General features: G+C 39.4%; 1 protein-coding gene across 2 annotated transcripts in view; it reads left to right on the top strand.

Annotated features, from left to right (window-relative positions):
- The window catches only part of LOC149212052 (MADS-box protein AGL42-like), a 264,748-nt gene that overhangs the window by 113,291 nt on the left and 133,271 nt on the right, over positions 1–18,186 (top strand). The gene's annotated exons all lie outside the window — the stretch shown is intronic.

Raw genomic sequence — 18,186 nt, 5'->3', positions numbered from 1 at the left:
TGGATTAAAATAAAACTTTTGTTAATTAAGTGAAACTACAAAACCATGCAACAAACAACCATGTGACATAAAACTGCGAAAGGAAAAAATGCCCAAAATAGACACAAAAACCCACCCATTTTTTTTTTTGGGCACACTAGCCCCAAACCTCCATGTAAAGGGACTTCTAAGGAAATAATGCCCATTGTTTCTCTACACTAAGTTAACTTCTTAGTGATCACAAGTTTTGTTAATGAAAAACAACATTCTTCATAGTGTCCACCATCACCACCATTACCACCATCACCTTCTTTTCTTCAACCATATCTCTCACAATGTGATATTGAATATCAATATACTTTGTCCTATAATGATATGCTCATTTCTTTACTAGAAACATTGCCTCAATCTATCCTCACAGCTTCTTGTGCCAACCCAATACTTGAACACGAAATTCGTAACCACACTACATTAGGTTTTCATGAGTGGTTTCCATGTATTCTATTGTTATAGTTAAGAGTGCCAGTATAAACTATATCTTGCTCATCCAATTCATTATTCCTCCAAATAGCTTAAAAAGATACCCACTTTTAGATCTTCTACAATTCAAATCCTTAGCCTAGTTTGCATTAACAAACCCATGTATGCCTAATACTCCATCCAATTATGGTGTTCCTTGGTGGCACAACAAATAGACAATAGTGTCACAAAAGTAAATGAAAATTTTCTTTATTGTTGCCCACTTCTACTTCTCTAGTTTTCACATATATTTGCCCAATACTCCCACTACTTGTGCAATGTTTGATATAATAGATACCATGGCATGGATCACACATTCAGTTTCACTAGCATATAGAACATTATACATGTCATATTCATGTTCTCATGTCTAAGGACATTGATCTACAAATAGATTTACACGTGTAGAAATATGGTGGGGAACCTTGGTAGCACAACAAATAGACAATAGTGTCACAAAAATAACTGAAAAGTTTCTTTACTGTTGCCAACTTTTACTTCCCTAGTTTTGACATATATTTGCCCAATACTCCCACTGCTTGTGCAATGTTTGATATAATAGATACCATGGCATGTATCACACTTTCAGTTTCACTAGCATATAGAACATTATACATGTCATATTCCTCTTCCTATGTCTTAGGACATTGATCTACAAATAGCTTTACACATGCAGGAATATGGTGGGGAATCTATTAGGGAAACTATTTAAACCAATTCTCCATACACTTGATAATTTCCAGTGAATTTTAGCTATCTTCTTATATTTTTATTATTATATCTTTTCATCAAACAATTATCAATAGTAGAAAAATAAAGACAATAGACACAAGAAGTAGGCTCCAAGCTAGGTCAAATCCCCTTCAAGAGGAAAACCTAGAAAGAATCTCTTCTCCTATAAGATCTGATGAAATGAGAAAAACTAAGATCCAAACACCTTGACCAAGTCCTCCTCTAAGCACCAAGTCATCCCTCCAAGAATCTCTTCCCAATAGATCAAAGATAAAACCAAGTCATCAACGGTCAATCATCCTTAAATCTGCTTCAAATCTTAGTTTTTTCCCCTAGCTCAAATCTACAACCTCGACTTGCAACTCTCGACCATGCAATAGCTGTAGAAACCCTAATTTTTTGCATGTGTGGACAAAAGTAGAAAAATTCATATCATTCTTTCTTCGATTTTAGTCTTTCTCTTGCTTCATTGATTCTTGCTCTTGTATTATTCTTCTTTCTTGCTTTTGATCAAACTGCATAAGTTGTATATCTAAACTGAATCGAATCTCCTTCTATATATATGCTTTTCATATGGTCGAATAGCCCTTTGTAGGATGACTTCTCTTGGTAGGGAAAACTTGTAATTGGAGGCTTATTTTGAATTTCTAGATTGAAAATAATATCTTTTACATGTTATAACTTGCACAATAGTGTCTTATACAAATGACAAAGACTCTTTTGACTCAAGAAAAATATTATTTTGACTAGAAAAACCCGAGGAGCATGAGATCCATGCTTGACTTAAATGACCAATACAAATAGAGCATGAAACCCATGCTTAAAAATAATATTTTTCTTTATTCTTTCGCTTGTAACATACGATATACATAATGAAATTATTACAATCACATTTATGAATATCCAAACTAGGTACATTTTCTAATATTCCCTCTTAACTAGGGGCAATTTCATAATTGTACAATCGGTACAAGGATTTTCTTAAACTGAAGAGTACTCATAAGAAGAGTCGGATTGGTAAGCCACCTTTAAGCATCATCCTAACCAACATTGTGAACATGGTAAGGCCTTAACTTGATAAGCTCTATTTATATTAGAGAATAATGCTAGGAGGATTTAGTGCAACACCACACCACCTCTAAAGGTACATACCCCATAAGGATGTTGACTAGGTATATCTTCTTATGATTATTCTTATCATGGATTCTCAAACCTCAAAGAATATTGGTCTTCTTTGACCACTCTTGTCTTGGATACTTGTCCAATCCTCAAAGAGTGTCAGTCGATAAAACTACTTCCTATCTTGGATTATATATCCTCAAGGGGTATTAATCTTAAATTCTTATCCAATCCTCCATTCTCCTTCCTACTGCATTCACTAAGACTTATGGTTGTTATTCTTGGTGTATTGCATGACACATGAAGAATATGATTTCTTTAACATCACTCCCTCTCAACCTAGAGAGGAGATCCTCATTTCTTCTTGATTGGGGAATATGTCCTTGCTCCTTCTCAAACATTTAAGGAGACTTCTTACTCCTTCTAAAGCATAGAGGAGATTCTTTTGCTTCCTTTAAATTGGGAATATTTCTAGTGTGTATTCATTAATACATCAACTACTAGTCCTTCACAGAAATCTTCAAGTAGCTACATGACTTCTCATCTTCTTTGTATCTTTAGTAGCTACATGGCTTCTCATCTTCTTTGTATCTTCATGAAATTGAGAATTTATCTTCCTGAACGTACTTGACCCAAATTATGACAGGATTCGGGCCAACAACCTTTCATATCACTTTCCTCTAGCCATCATCAACAAAGGGATTATATTTATCCAATCAAAGTAGAGCTTAGTCATAGCTTCCTTTAGACATGAAAGTGATTTTTATCGTCGGGTTATTTTTTTACACTGCTACCTCTTAATCGCAAGATGATGTAAACATATTTACAAAACAATCCTTTAAGGATTAGCAAATCTACCCAATCCATGTATTCATTGAATTGAGTTCAAAACCAGCAGTTGTAGATATACTTCACTCCTTATGCATTATTGCAATATCCTTCCACGAAGCAAAAACATATACCAAAACAAAGACATCAATATCAAAATTACCTCAATAGCCTCTTCGAGCTATTCTTACATCTGTGATCAACATCCTTTCGTATTGTCTATCTTCATCTTTTACTAAAGATCATTCTTCATGCTAATAACTTGTAATCAAAGTACCTAGCAAGCTGCAATTTCTTCTTCCTTGGAGTTGGCATTATCAACCCTCTTTCTTTGTTAAGGGAACCATATCTGATGTTGAGCAATATCATCATATCTAAATTATGTTACTTTGTGGACAATTGATCCAGGTGGATATTGGTGGCCACTCGCCAATTCCGCTTGGACCCCTACTATCGTTTCTTTTAGTTTTTCAGTTTCCTTAATTGTAGCACAATTTATTATTTTTAGCAGTTTTTTGGGTCCTAAACTTCTGGATCCGTTTTGAGGGCCCAGATGACGTTTTTTTTGGCAATCTTGTACTAGCGATTTTTTGTCATAGTCCTCAGAGGGATCTTTCCAACAGGGTATCATGCGCGTCAAACAGAGATAATATGACCAAGTCGCGACCGCGGGAAGACGGATGTCCAACTAACCCAACCGGGTCCCATAAACTCTTTGTGTTACATCTCCTCGGGTTAGGGTTTTAGTTGTTTAGGGTTTGCTCTTATTGTTCAATTATAAAAATGTCCTTAAGCCTCATTGTAATAGAGTTCATAGGCATGTAGCTGCCAAATCTCTTCTCATAGGTAAGCTACCATCGCCAGAGCTAGTATTATTTCCATTCTATTTGTAAGCATATTTCAGTATTTGATATTAATGAAATGAAGTGTTATTTCTACTGCATATTTGTATTTATGTTTATATATGTAATTTTTTGCGCTCCTATTTAAATCTGGATCAAATATTCTTGATCCTTAACCATTCCTAAGTATGCGAAATTGTTGTTTCCAAGTGTCGAGTAATTACATGGAAGCTTTCTCATGCTCATGTTATTGAGTACATTCTTGCAGAATTCTTGTATAATTTTATACCTTTGACCATATATCCATGTTTTCTTTGAATGCACTTACTTCTTTCCTTATCGAAGGTAAGTTTCCCTTAAGGGAAAAAATACTTTATTTCTGCTTGCCAAATTGCAACTTGACCATGATCATCACTTCATCCTTTAAGATTATTGTTTCCATACTAGATGGAATATATACTAGTTATGTCATGATTCTTCTACATTAAAGAACCTTCCCTAAATTATGGTTCTCATAGTAGTATCTTGATGATCTCACTGTAAAATTTGTATATCAAAAATGAGTCAAATTTTCTTCTATATATATATGCTTTTCATGGGGTCGAATAGGCCTTTCTAGGCCGACTTCTCATTGGTAGGGCAAACTTGTGCTTGAAGGCTTATTTTGACTTTATAGACTCAAAAGAATATCTTTTACACATTAAAACTTGTCCAATAGGGTCTTATATAAAAAATTAATAGAATCTCCTTCTATATATATGGTTTTCATGTGTTTGAATAACTCTTTCTAGGTTGAATTCTCACTGGTAGGGCCAACTTGTGATTGTAGGCTTATTTTCACTTTCTAGAATTCAAATAATATCTTTTAAGTGTTACAACTTTCCCAATAAGGTCTTATACAAATGAAAAATGCTCATTTGACTCAAGAATAATATTGTTTTGACTAGACAAACCCTAGCAGCATTAGATGCATGCTTTACCTAGATGACCAATACAAATAGAGCATGAAACCCATGCTTATAAATAATAATTTTCTTTATTCTTTTTTTTAACATAAGATATACATAAAGGCATGAGTACAATGATAATTATGAAGATTGATATTAGTTATATTTTCCAACAGAGTAGGCACCTTTATCGGTTTATATTCCTGTATATTAAACCTTTGTGATGTTTTCTCTACATACTTCATTTGATTTAACAAACGTATCTTGTTGTCCCAATCTTCCGAATTCCATGCCCAAAATGAAATTTTCTGCATCGATATCCTTCATGACTTCCCTGTCATTTATAGTAAAATACATATCATGGAAATAAAATACCAAATAAATAAGATGATCATCAACTAATTTGAAATATACATAGTTATTTTCTTTTCTCGTTGTGAAGCCAAGTCCCAATATTTAAGTATCAAATTTTTGTTACCACATCCTTAGTCATTTCTTTAACCCATATAGGGACTTTTCTATCTTGCATGATGGGCCTCCAAAATAGGTTAATTATAAGGCCCATTAATCCAATCTTAAGCATATAAAAATTATGTTGAAACCAGCTTTTGAATTTAATGATACATTTTTCTAGCTTAATGGGTTTTTAGAAGAGTTCAATGTGATTTTTATATTTCATGTGCCTTTATGTTGCACATAGTGTTGTCATTGATGACAAACAATGCTATTAATGTTAAAGGGGGCCTAAGGATGCAACAATGTCGTTCATCAAGCAATATGATAGCCTTATCTCTTGCATGCCCTCATCAAGGGATGTCAAACTTTTTGAATTTTATTGTGTTTTGATGTTGTTATGATGTCCTAATGAGCCAATGGATAGCATGGTTGGATAATTTGCTCTGAGACCTTCCAATAGTATGGAGCACTCTAAAAAAATCCTCCAGGATGATAAGTTATGCCTATTTGAATATCAATAATAGTAAAGGACCTAAATTATGGAGAAAAACCTAGAAACACCAAATGTGTTAAACAATGCGCAGATCTATGGTTCAATGTGGTTCAATGATTCAATCTATATGCTAGGTAGCAACCAAACTTGTATGAAATTTAACAATGTTAAAGTTTGAGCATGTTTTCCCAAATTAGACAAATCAAATAATTGGATGAGAAATTAAATGACAAATGACATATCATCTTGTGTGAATTTTAACTATGGTCATTGACTGCATTTTAATAACATGTGGAACTAGTTGTAGGTGGAGATGGATGATGTCAATAAGTGATGTGGAACCTCCAATGTCCACCACATGACCATTGACACACAAGGACCATGTGATAGGATATGGTAATATGGTAGGGGGTTGTGAAACAAAGGAAAAGAAATACAAGAAACAAAAGGTCTAGAGTGACTTGCAATGGTGTTGAGCAGGATTGAAGAAAACAATAATGTTTCTATATGCAATAGGACATTAATAATTTGCATATGTGACCATTAATTAAAATAAAATATGATGGAAAATCCTTTCAAGACATGTCTAGAAGTAAATATTAATAGAGAAGAGAGAAACCCAAATTTTAGTAATGGTGGTGCTAAATGTAGGATTCTAAGTTTACGAATAATCACAAGAAGGGGATCAAATGTTAACAAGGGATGCTAAGTAGGTAATTTGTGAAGGGTATGCATTACTACACAAATTATGACATGAAAATGAGAAGAGTTATAGTTGAAACTTGGTGGGATTGACCAAGGAACGATGATGACATAGCGGTGATTAGTAATGTAAGATGGTGTTGTAGGGAAACATTTATCCCTATATACCATTATGAACATGTACCTCATGGTCTAGGGCATGTCACATTAAGCTTGCAAACATAATGTGACCAAATCCAAAAAATGTTAAAGAAAACTAAATTCCATGTTAAATTTTCTATTAAAATATCAAAATCAATAGTATAATATGCCAAAAATAGAAGAAATGGGAAGTTGTGTTTTTGAAACAAGTGTGAAGAGTTTTTCATTTTTCATCCAAGAGGTCTAATGATTTCTGTAATCAGTAAGAATAACACTCATTTTCACACTTGCTTTGGTAAAATTTTCAATTGAAGAGAAAAAAAAATACCGAGTTTCAAAAACTTATGACATGGATTGTAGGATATTTGACCAAGGAAATACAAATCTATCAGTTCTATTTAGATGTCATTCCTTGTTCTTTAATTTTGTTTTGGTGAATTTTTTAGCAACAGGAGACTTGGAAGGATTTGATTTGCATGGCCACTTTGATTGGATAAATAGGCATGGCCATTGAGCCACAATCTCATGTATAGTCTATAGAATAATGACTAGCTTCTCATGGCATGAAAGGAAAGAGAAACCATCATTTGAAAACACACTTTCTCATTATTTTGACTGAAATATTTTTCAATATTTTTCTCTTATGCATAATTAATGATTTTGTAGGCATTTGAAAGGTTTTATTACATATTTTTCGATTGGAAAGATAAAGAATATGAGGCTGGTGATATTGCATTCCTAAGTGATCTAAGAATCATGAATACTTTGTAGGACTATAAGCTAGTAAAATTCTTCTGACATAAAAACATGGGATCATAGGTCCTATTATCAGAGCAATTGGTTAGATGTTAGGACCCGGATGACCAACTATTTTTGGTGGACCGTGACATATTGTGGCTAGACCTAGAGGATGTGTATTTCATAATAGGCTTGTTCTAACATGGGGCATAGGCCATCCCATTAGGTGGCAGAAGTGGAACTAGTGGCTTCATTAATGAGTATGTTGCAGAGTAATGTTATCTCTAGGTGTGGAAGACCAACAAGAAACTTCCCATCAAAGATGTCACCGATCTCCCACTCCACATTATTCGTTTTTTAATATCACCTCGTTAATTGTGTCTACATAAATTAACCTAACATCAAATTCCAATGTGTAACTTGTACTGGGTGTCTTAATATTAGGGTGTTTGACTAGTGTTTGAGACTATTGACAAAATTAAGGGATCAACTAAATAAACTATGTGTAGGATATGGCGATAGAAACAATTTTGTTATGGGTCTATCTTGGTGTTTTTATTCTTAGAGTGGATTCCATAAATGAGGCCTCAAAATTCTACACCCTTCAGTGGGTTGAGTGAACATAATATAAGGAGATGAAATGACCTCGTGGCTTGTGTTAGTGGATGTTTACCCATGAGTTACTTTAGATAGCAATTCCTCAATTGGAGGGATGAATATATATTTCTCTTCGAGTACTTCCCCTATACAAGGAGTAATTTCACATAGGACCATGATCTTGCATTATCTTTCAAGTATCAATGGAGTGATATTGGTAAAAATGACAAATTTATGTAGGCCTTTTTAAAATTGTTATTATTTTACTAGCTTAATTTTGTATTGTTTTTGGACTTTATATATATGTATATGTTTTTTGGTATGTATTGTAAATAATTGTTGTGATTCATTATGACACAAACGTGGGACCAATACAACTAGTGAGGATAACCTCTAACAACTATAAGGGTTGAGGACAATTCTATTGAGAACCTCTACATGTTGTATAGAATCTATGAAGGCATGAAGACAGGAGGATGTGGCACCAAGATTACAATGGCATGTTGTGGGGATACCTCGCCCCTTTGGCCATTTACTAAGGAAGGTCGCCAAGGTGATTGTTTGTAATCAAGAGATGCACACACTTTGGGAGGATGAGATTATAATTTCCCTTTTTCTACTATGGTAGCTATTTAGTTATTCTTACAACACATTATTAGATAATGTATCATGATGCCCATGTATTCCAATTTTGTGCACTACATATTTTTGGGACACGATGATGTACTTACACACACTGCAGGAATTCAAATGATTTTTTTAAGTTCGCAGTTTCTCATGCATGCTTGTTGTTTGATATAATGTGGCATGTTCCAATATAGCACATAATTAGTTGATGAATTAGCCAATGTATTTAATTGTTGGCCATGGAATGCCCCAACAACATGTTTTGGGGCTCAAAGCCTAAGTTTTGGTCAAATATGTGGTAAGACTCCATGAATTGTGGGCACAGAGCGCGAAGTATAGGTTGAGTCATAGGGTTGTCCACGCTAAGTTTTGTAATTTAATGTAATGTCATGTTGGCCTACCCATGGTCCACGGACCATGGGATTGTATAAATAGAGTGTGGCTCTAAGTTGTAAAGATACCGAGCGGGAGATAGATGAATACGAATGGTTCAAGCATAGAGTAAGAATCTAAGGGTATTGGGTTGTAGTAGTAGGAAGAGGCTCTGTAGCTGAGTGCGTAGAGGCCTAGTAGAGTTCGAAACTGAGTGCGCGGACCACTGCAGCTGAGTGCGCAGGGTGAAGCTGAGTATGTAACCCAAGAAGAAGAGTAATAAAGAGAAGTTTGATTCTAAATACTGTGTATATGGTTTTGTATGATTTTCTATGCATTTATATTGTTTTGTTTATCGCGTGCACTTATATGAATACTGGATATACTGTTTATTATCACTAGAATTACACATATAAGTTAAGTAATCGGATAATAACAAGTTAATAGTAAGGAACTTGGGTAATAATATGGATCACGCCCCGAGTAGGGTTGTGCGAAGGCAGCATCACAGGTTGTGAGGGACTAATTGATGCACGTAGCGACGTGCGCGCAGGGTCAAACCGCGGATCACCAGAGCTCATTAGAGATCCCCAAGGTGCAGAAACCTGGTTCTGCACCCTCCCATTCTATTTCGGGTGGGACCTCAATCCGCGCTCCATGCACTGTTGCAGAAAGGGCCAGTGGTACCAGGATTTGTTTGGATAAATCACCTCTGAACCTGGGTTAGGCCTCTAGAAGCCAACAAATGGTTCCGTTTTCAGGATCGGGATTTGCATAACGGTTGTCTGATGTCGTGCCATTGGAATCCAACAAAGAAAGAAATTGAAGGGTGGTTGGACAAGAAGATTCACGAGTTCACGGCGCAGGAAAACAAAAATCTGCGAGTATATAAGGAACAATGGTTGGAGCGTTACACGAAAATCCATGAAATTTTCTTTGCATCCTTTCCTTCTGAGCTGTATGAGTGGATCGCGAAGCTAGCAGATAGTCAGGGAAGGTGTAGGCTTGACAAACCAATCGTGTGGACTCCGGAATTAGTGCGCAGACTAGAAGCGTCAGGAGATAAGATCGCGCGAGCTATGGACCATTGTCTCAACCGAATTATAGGAGGATTTATCACTAACTTCACGGTAGACATGACCGTTAGCTACAGTGAGGCAGAGCGACGTTTCCTTAAGGGTCCGTGAGGTAAGTATATCAAATATTTGAACACTTGGATTAAGATGCTATTGTGTGAAAAGCGGGTTATGCAAATAAATTAATGTTTGGGACTACGCGAAGTGGGAAGATCGACAGAAGCAGAAGTAGTGAGAAATTGCAAACCAGTCCCTTAATTTCCCCCTCGCGGGAAAGTGAGGAAGAGCTCGCAAAAGTCTCTCTGAGAAGCGTGGTCAGTCTGATAAGGCAGCGAGTTCCACGCTTACCACCTCCACCTACACCGACACCCATCTTACCCTCCTCACCTCCATCTCCACCCACCCCACCTCCGCCACCACCACAGTTCAGTATGGTGAGTGCGATCAAACTACCAGTATTCAGAGGAGTAGGAAATGAAGATCCAGATCAATTTTGGTTCATGGTAAGAGCGGTATGGGTAGCACAAGGAGTCGTGGATGACAATATCAAAAGGCTACACTGGTAAGCGTATTGCAGGATCGTGCATTAACATGGTACATCCAGCATTCTAATGACCATCCAAACGCAGGAATCGGAAAAATCCAGACCGCGCTGAACAGGGAATTTAGCAGGCCAACGTCAGAAACACAATCAATCATCGGGTTTAAGGAGATCGCAATGCTCCTGGGCGAGACCCCCTCAGATTTCGACCAAAGATTGAAGGGTATGATTCGTGAAGCCAACATGACATTGATGGATGGACAACACCACGCATGGTTTGTAGCATCATTAACACCGCACTTAAGGACGGCGTTGTCACAGCAAAAACTTTCCACCCAGGCCGAAGCTTTGTAGATGGCAATGAGATTGCTTGAGACTCCTATATAAGACCCTGGCTTGGGAGTCCAACAAATCCACGCGCAACTGCAAAATCTATGTCTGGAGATGCAGAATTTGAAACAGTGCAAGACAGCTCGGCCAGAGGTGTGCGAGGAGGTATGGTGCATAAAATGCAAAGGCCAGGGGCATGACAAGGACCATTGTCCAATGTTCGCGAATCACTTGGCAGGAGGAGGGTCGATGTCGTTAAGACCTGAGGCACAGGTAGGACCAAGCACGACGATTGCATTATGGTGTGCGATCTATCAGATAGGAGGAAAACACACTATAGGTAATTGTCATCTATTGCAAAAGTATACGCAGACGTCCCAGCAATTGTTTTGTAATTTCTGCAGGTTGGTAGGCCATGATGAATGCACCTGCAGAAGCTACGAACTAATGATGGATCGAACTCCTGCCTATAGGGTGCAGACTGAAACACGATCCCTCAACCCAAATGCAGGAATGGCGCTCGCTGGATTTCAGGGGCACGGTCGAGGTCGAGGTGGAATGGGACCAGGAAGGGGTCGCAGACAACTAATTTGTTACAATTGCGGAGGGCCAGGGAACTATTCCCATGATTGCACAAACCCGAAAATGACATCATGTTTGTATTGTACTCAGTTTGATCATGAGGCAAAAGAGTACCCTACATTGATAGTGAGACTGCGCGAAAAAGGGGTACTCAAGCCCCCTTCGACTCAGAAGTTACAGATGATGAGGTCTGAGTTGTGCGAACAAGACCTGAATGTAAACATGATGCTCAGGAGCAGTATGACCACTGGCGATGATAAAGGTAAGCAGTCAGAAGAAAGTGCGTGGGTTCGCAAGGCTCCTACAAAGGAACGTGAATTTGATTTAGAACACGCGAAGGAGACATTCATGGAAGCTAAGAAGAGCTTCACAGAGGCCTCCACTTTAGTTAGTAAGGATCAACTAGAACCATGGATGGATCCTTCAATGCTCACTACCTTTCTAGAGACATGCATGAAACTGCTACGCGACAGCAAAGTAATAAAAGGACTACATGAACTTATCACTAGGTGTGCGGGGTCAGGAGAACTGCCCGTGGTCTGGAAACTTGGAAATCATGCATTGCGCACAGGATTGGAAATGAGGTTGATTGCGCAAATCGACGAGTATGAAATGGATCAGGTAATCCTGGATCTTGGATCAGACGCGAATGTACTGCCAAAACAAACATGGGAATGCATGGGTAGACCCGCTCTATAGTGGTCTCTTATTCAGTTACAAATGGCGAACCAACAAAAGATCTTGCCCATGGGAAGATTGCAAGGGGTGAGAGTAGATATTGAAGGTGCGAGTGCGTAGGTGGATTTTGAAGTGATAGAGATTGTCGATGACAGTAATCCCTATCCCGTGCTACTAGGAATAAACTAGGCCACCGATATGAACATAGTCATAAATCTGAAGAAGCACAAAATGATCTTTGAAAAAAGGTCACTACGCGTAGTAGTATTGCTAGATCCAGCCACAGGAGCGTGATACACTGAACCGGTGCATGACGATGATAGTGATGACGATTTCAATTGTATTTACAAGATAACCGCGCGAGAAGAGGATTGGGTAAATCCGACCGTAGATGGAAGGATTTCGTGGGAACGCGAAATCTCCTGCACTTCGGATTCAGACGAAGAGATAGAGCGATGGCACAATCGGTTGCACGAAGTAACAATGCTTAATTGCAACATGATATTAGATCACTGCACTGTGTGACAACAAAGGCAAGGGATCTGCGTACATATGATGGGTTGATAGCGGTGGATGAATTCCTGAACAAATTTACAAGCGCAATACCAGAACAGCAGCGGTTCGATGCTCTGAAGTGGGCACTGCGTGCAATGCCCGCACGATGGTGTGGTACGCATCAAGGAAGTTTTGAGGACTAGCGTGGATGTAGAAGGATGATGCACCTAAGATTTGGAAAACCCCAGCTCAGGATGAGGGCCAATCACAAGGGGTGGAACAACTTCTGTGCCCACCTTTCCCAATGGGTACGGACATATTCCATACAGCTCGCACAAGCACACACCACTCCCAGAATAGAGAATTGGAACAAAACACAGCGGCATGAAAGGAAAAGCGCACTAAAAATTATCCACGGAGAAGCATTCGATAGGGTGTGCGAAGTACTCAACAGGGTTCACCAGGCGAGACACACTGACTAGGACCTACGCGTACCAGTGGTTCGATAAGCCTATAGGGCCATGTGCAAAATCTTGACTGCGGAAACGATTCCAAAGGTGCGAAATAGAGTAGGGACAATAATTTCTTAAGAGGATGCAAAGGGGAATCCACACGTAATCACGCCCGTAGATGTGACAATGGGCGAAGCCCAGGATGAAGAAATCACACAGCTACGCGAGGTCGAACACATAACGCTTCAGGAAGCCATTTGGCAAGGGAACCTTAGAGTTTGTAAACTCGAAAAACACCAGGTACGACTGAGGAAGAAAAGCATTTTGATGGACGCAGAGGTCAAGAGGCTGTAAAACGAGATCAGGTAAGCATGTCTCGTCGATAAACCAAGGATGACAAGGCAAGATGCGGATGATCATACCACTGAATTAGAAGACTATCGCCAAGAACTTATGACTCTGTTGCCATGGCTACGACTTCAAGTCACCAAACGCAGAGGACACAGACCTTGCAGAAGAGGGCGCGGACCTAGGCACAAATTCCACCAAACTCAAAAGGACGTGCGTCACAAAGAGATCGAGTCCACGGAAAAAGGTAAAGGCCTCCAAATTGGCCATCAACCTGATCAAGTTAATGGAAGGTGACCTTTACGACATCAGCGAGACGGTTCGCGATGTCACCAAGGAAGCGCTCCAAGAAGTCATGTCGGAGCAGCAGGTTGTGTTAGGGGCCCTAAGGGCGCAGCTGCGGGAACTATAGGTGCGGCCCCCACAAGAAGGAACTGTAGCCACCTATGTTGCAGTAAGCACATTAGCAGTAGAACAGATGCTACGCACAAGGATGGCCAATACCATAATGCTACTGGAAGGGGCACTAGCAGCAAAGAATGAGATCGATAGAGCCGCAGTTGGTAGGATCAAGGGACTTGGCCTTAACTTGGCTGCCCTTCCCGAGACACACGATACCACCTGCAAGATGGAGTAACTGCAGAACTCCGCGCTAGGGAGGGCCGCACGATACAGGTGCTAAGTGAGCAAAAGATCAACATTGAACAGCTCAGCCTGCAAGGTGACGAACTCGTGTCACAAAACCAACAATTAGTGCAGATAGTTGATGAAGCGTGTTGGTGATCCCAGAGTTGTCCATCGCCGTGGACTTGCTAACAGAAGTACAGATCCACTGTTTGGCAAGTGGAGTCCGAAATGCGCATAAGGAAACAACGCAAGTGCAACTGGAGCTGAATCTCCAGATTGCCGAGTTGCGGCTGAAGGCGCAACATTCCACTCCCCTGGAAGTTAGAGTAGTGTAGGACTGTAGTGCAGCACTGTACCAGTATGTTGGACCAAGACTTTGACATCTTCACATCCTTGCAGGAGGACTCCAACATACAGCACCTGGAAACAGAGGCGCGCGAACTTCGGGAGCAGTGCGATAGTGTCCGAGGAACTGCGCAGACAATCGTCCTCACCTAATGGCTCGCAAGGATGCAGCAAGAAAAGGTACTGAAAGAGCAGGTGGATGTCGTAAGACAAAAATAGGCAATTCTCAAAGCGCGGGTTTAGCCATGGATTGATGAGGCCTTCACCATTACGGCAGATATCGAGGGCAAGCTCGCACAAATGCAGGGGCTCTAGGCACTAAGGTAGGGATTTGATCCTCACAAAGAAGCATCAGAAGAGCGCATGCAACAGGTCCAGAAAACTGCAGAGCAGTGTGATGCGAACCTCTGAGCAGAGCGGGACCAGTTGGAGGGACTTCGCGCCAAGATCACCGCACCAACCGAGTGACTCGGGGATGAGTCACAATGTTTGTGTTGGGGCTCTGTTGGGCATGGAATCCCCCCACAACATGTTTTTGGGTTCAAAGCCCAAGTTTTGGTCAAATATGTGGTAAGACTCCGCGAATTAGGGGCGCAGAGCGGGAAGTATAGGTTGAGTCAAAGGGTTCTCTGCCCTAAGTTTTGTAATGTAATGTAGTTTCATGTCGGCCTACCCATGGTCCACGGACCATGGGATTGTATAAATAGAGCGAGGCTCTAAGTTGTAAAGATATCAAACAGGAGATAGATGAATACGAATGGTTCGAGCATAGAGTAAGAGTCTAAGGGTATTGGGTCGTAGTAATAGGAAGAGGCTCTGTAGCTGAGTGCACAGAGGTCTAGTAGAGTCCGCAGCGGAGTGCGCGGACCCCTGTAGTTGAGTGTCCAGGGAGAAGTTGAGTTTTTAACCCAAGAAGAAGAGTAATAAAGATAAGTTTGATTCTATATGAAGACTGGATATACTATTAATTATAACTAGACTTACACAGATAAGTTAAGTAATCGGATAATAACATGTTAATATTAAGGAACTTGGATAATAATACGGATCGCGCCCTGAGTAGCGTTGCACAAAGGAAACATCACGGGTTGTGAGGGACTAATTGATGTGCGTAGCGACGTGCATGCAGGGTCAAACCGCATACCACCACAACTCATTAGACATCCCCAGGGTACGGAAACCTGGTTTTGGCACCCTCCCATACTACTTCGGGTGAGACTTCAGTCCGTGCTCCGTGGGCTGTTGCCGAAAGGGCTAGTAGTACCGGGATTTGTTTGGCTAAATCACCCCTGAACCTGGGTCAGGCCCCTACAAGCCAACATTAATCTTCTTGGAATATGCTCATAAGCATGATAATAAAAATTCCTCTTTCGAAGATGTACCCTTAAATACTTTCAAAATAACATAGGATTTCTGATGAGATATATGTTATTCAATTGTGATACCACTAACCAAGAATCAAAATAGACAACTTCCTTGCAGATGCTAAGAGAAATAACTTTACGCAGTAGCATGATGATCACGAAATATTCCAAAATTTCATTGGGTCCAAATATCTAGGCATATGCCCCTTAAGCTCATTAGTTATTCTATCGGTAAGAAATCATTGAAGTGACAAAAATAATGCTCAAGGTAGTATGATTAACACTATTTGTCGATCTTACATAGACTTGGATGGGAATTGACATACGGAAATAAAGAACCAAGCATGATAAACATTGAACTATATCAAACCACACACAATAACAAGAAGCACTGTTACCACACCAAACACTAACATACATAATATAGGAAGCACTACATGCACCGATGGATTATGCATGATACTTCTTGAGGTAGAGTTCATTGCAAGGTTCTGAAAAAGTGTTTATTTCAAATTCCACTAACTTCTAGGCCCTTTTACAATACAAAAATAACATTTTAAGGCTTATGCCAAATATGTTCTAATTTTCCAACCCCTAACTTGTTGTGGTCTTGTTTATAGACCAAAATGAAGTCCCCTTCTAGAAAGACTTGAGGTTGATCACTTTTATCATATAGAGATTTAATTGTCGTTTATGAGACTCGTTGGCTATTATTTCTTTACAATGACATTCATTAATGGTGGGATGGGTGCAGGCAATATGGACAACCTCTCAAATCTAGCTATAATTTCTTCAATTTCACGCTGAATCTCCCTTTCTGCTTCTGATTTTGTATCAGTCATCTAACGATAAAACTGACAACCACATGGTTTTTCCTCAATCACCTCTATCTTGGTTAATTGTCAAACAAAGCCTCTGTTCCTATCAGAACTGTAATTCCAAAGGAATTACACAAAACACTATTGGCTCTCTTAAACTGAGAAACTGCGTTTTAATGCAAAATACACAATCGACGGCTTTTGTGTTCCAAGGGAACAAAATACACTATCGGCGCTTTTTAACACAGTTGCGGCGGTTAAATAGTCTTGGTGTAATTCCAAGGGAATTACACTATCGACGCTTTATTTCAAGTCCTTGCGTTAAACGCAAATAACACTATCGACACTTTTATAATCGCCCTTTCCACCCTTTTCCCAATGCGATAATCAGCAATTGCTATCGACGACTTCCAAAGCGCCTATGATTGGTTCCTTCTGTCTTTAGGTTTGTGATGCGATCATCCCCACAGACCCGATGCCCTTTTTGCCCTTCCCTATAATGTTTCGGTTTTGGAATGTCGGGGTTTTGCACTCAGTAGTTCCAAAGGCTCTCTACTCTTCTTCTGCTTCTCCGACGCTATATAGGTTCGAACTTGATATGGGTATGAACCAAATCCAATAAAGTTTCAGGTCCGGAACTGAGTTCCGCTCAAGGAATTATCATGATTTCTCTGTGTAAACAGAGTTTGCCACGAAATTCTGTAAAATGGCTTAGGAAGCCTGTGCACGCCGATTATGAAGGAAAACGATTCTAAAGGGTTAGCCTAAACATCAATTGGAAAAATGAGGCTAATTCATTCATATTCAATCTCAGAATAAAACAATTGAGCCGATACGCGCATACATCTATCAGAAAACAGAGAACTATCAAATTAATTGCATAGAGAGAGGTTTTCTCAGTTGATACTACTTTCGGCCGACTCTAACTCTGAGCCTCCCGTCATTTTATTTATAATCAATGGATAAAGCCTTCTCAGCCATTACCCTTTACAAAAGCATGCTTTTACATAGAGTGATTTAAAGCATTCATGCATAAAACATATTATTGCTTATCTATGAGCGATTATTATAGAATGTTTTATTCTTAATTCTATCCCTGTCTTAAACTAGGAAAGCATGGAAACTGCTAGCTAAAGGACCCCACTCCCTTGCCTGTAGATTTTTTTGGATTTTTGGAATATATTTGAAGACTTTTTCCCTCTAAGTCACATGCTCCTGCATCAGACTCTTGAGGACAAAATTCTTCATGGGCTCTTGTCCATGAGTTCATCTACAGAACTGCCTAGTTTTTGTAGCATCTTTTCTGTAACCCAAGTAGCTTCAGCGGTCCGCTGATCCTTCCACTTTACCAAATAATGGAAGTACTCTTGTCCCCTTGTTTTCTTAAACACCTTCTTGTCTAGAATGATTTCGGGCTGCAAATTCTTTGCTGTGGGTA

Source organism: Pinus tabuliformis, chromosome 1_1 (assembly GCF_031772625.1).
Source record: "Pinus tabuliformis cultivar Carrire ecotype Pingquan chromosome 1_1, CPIR1, whole genome shotgun sequence".
Taxonomy (NCBI): domain Eukaryota; kingdom Viridiplantae; phylum Streptophyta; class Pinopsida; order Pinales; family Pinaceae; genus Pinus; species Pinus tabuliformis.
The sequence above is the reverse complement of the archived record's forward strand: the minus strand, read 5'-3'. Positions and strand labels throughout refer to the sequence as shown.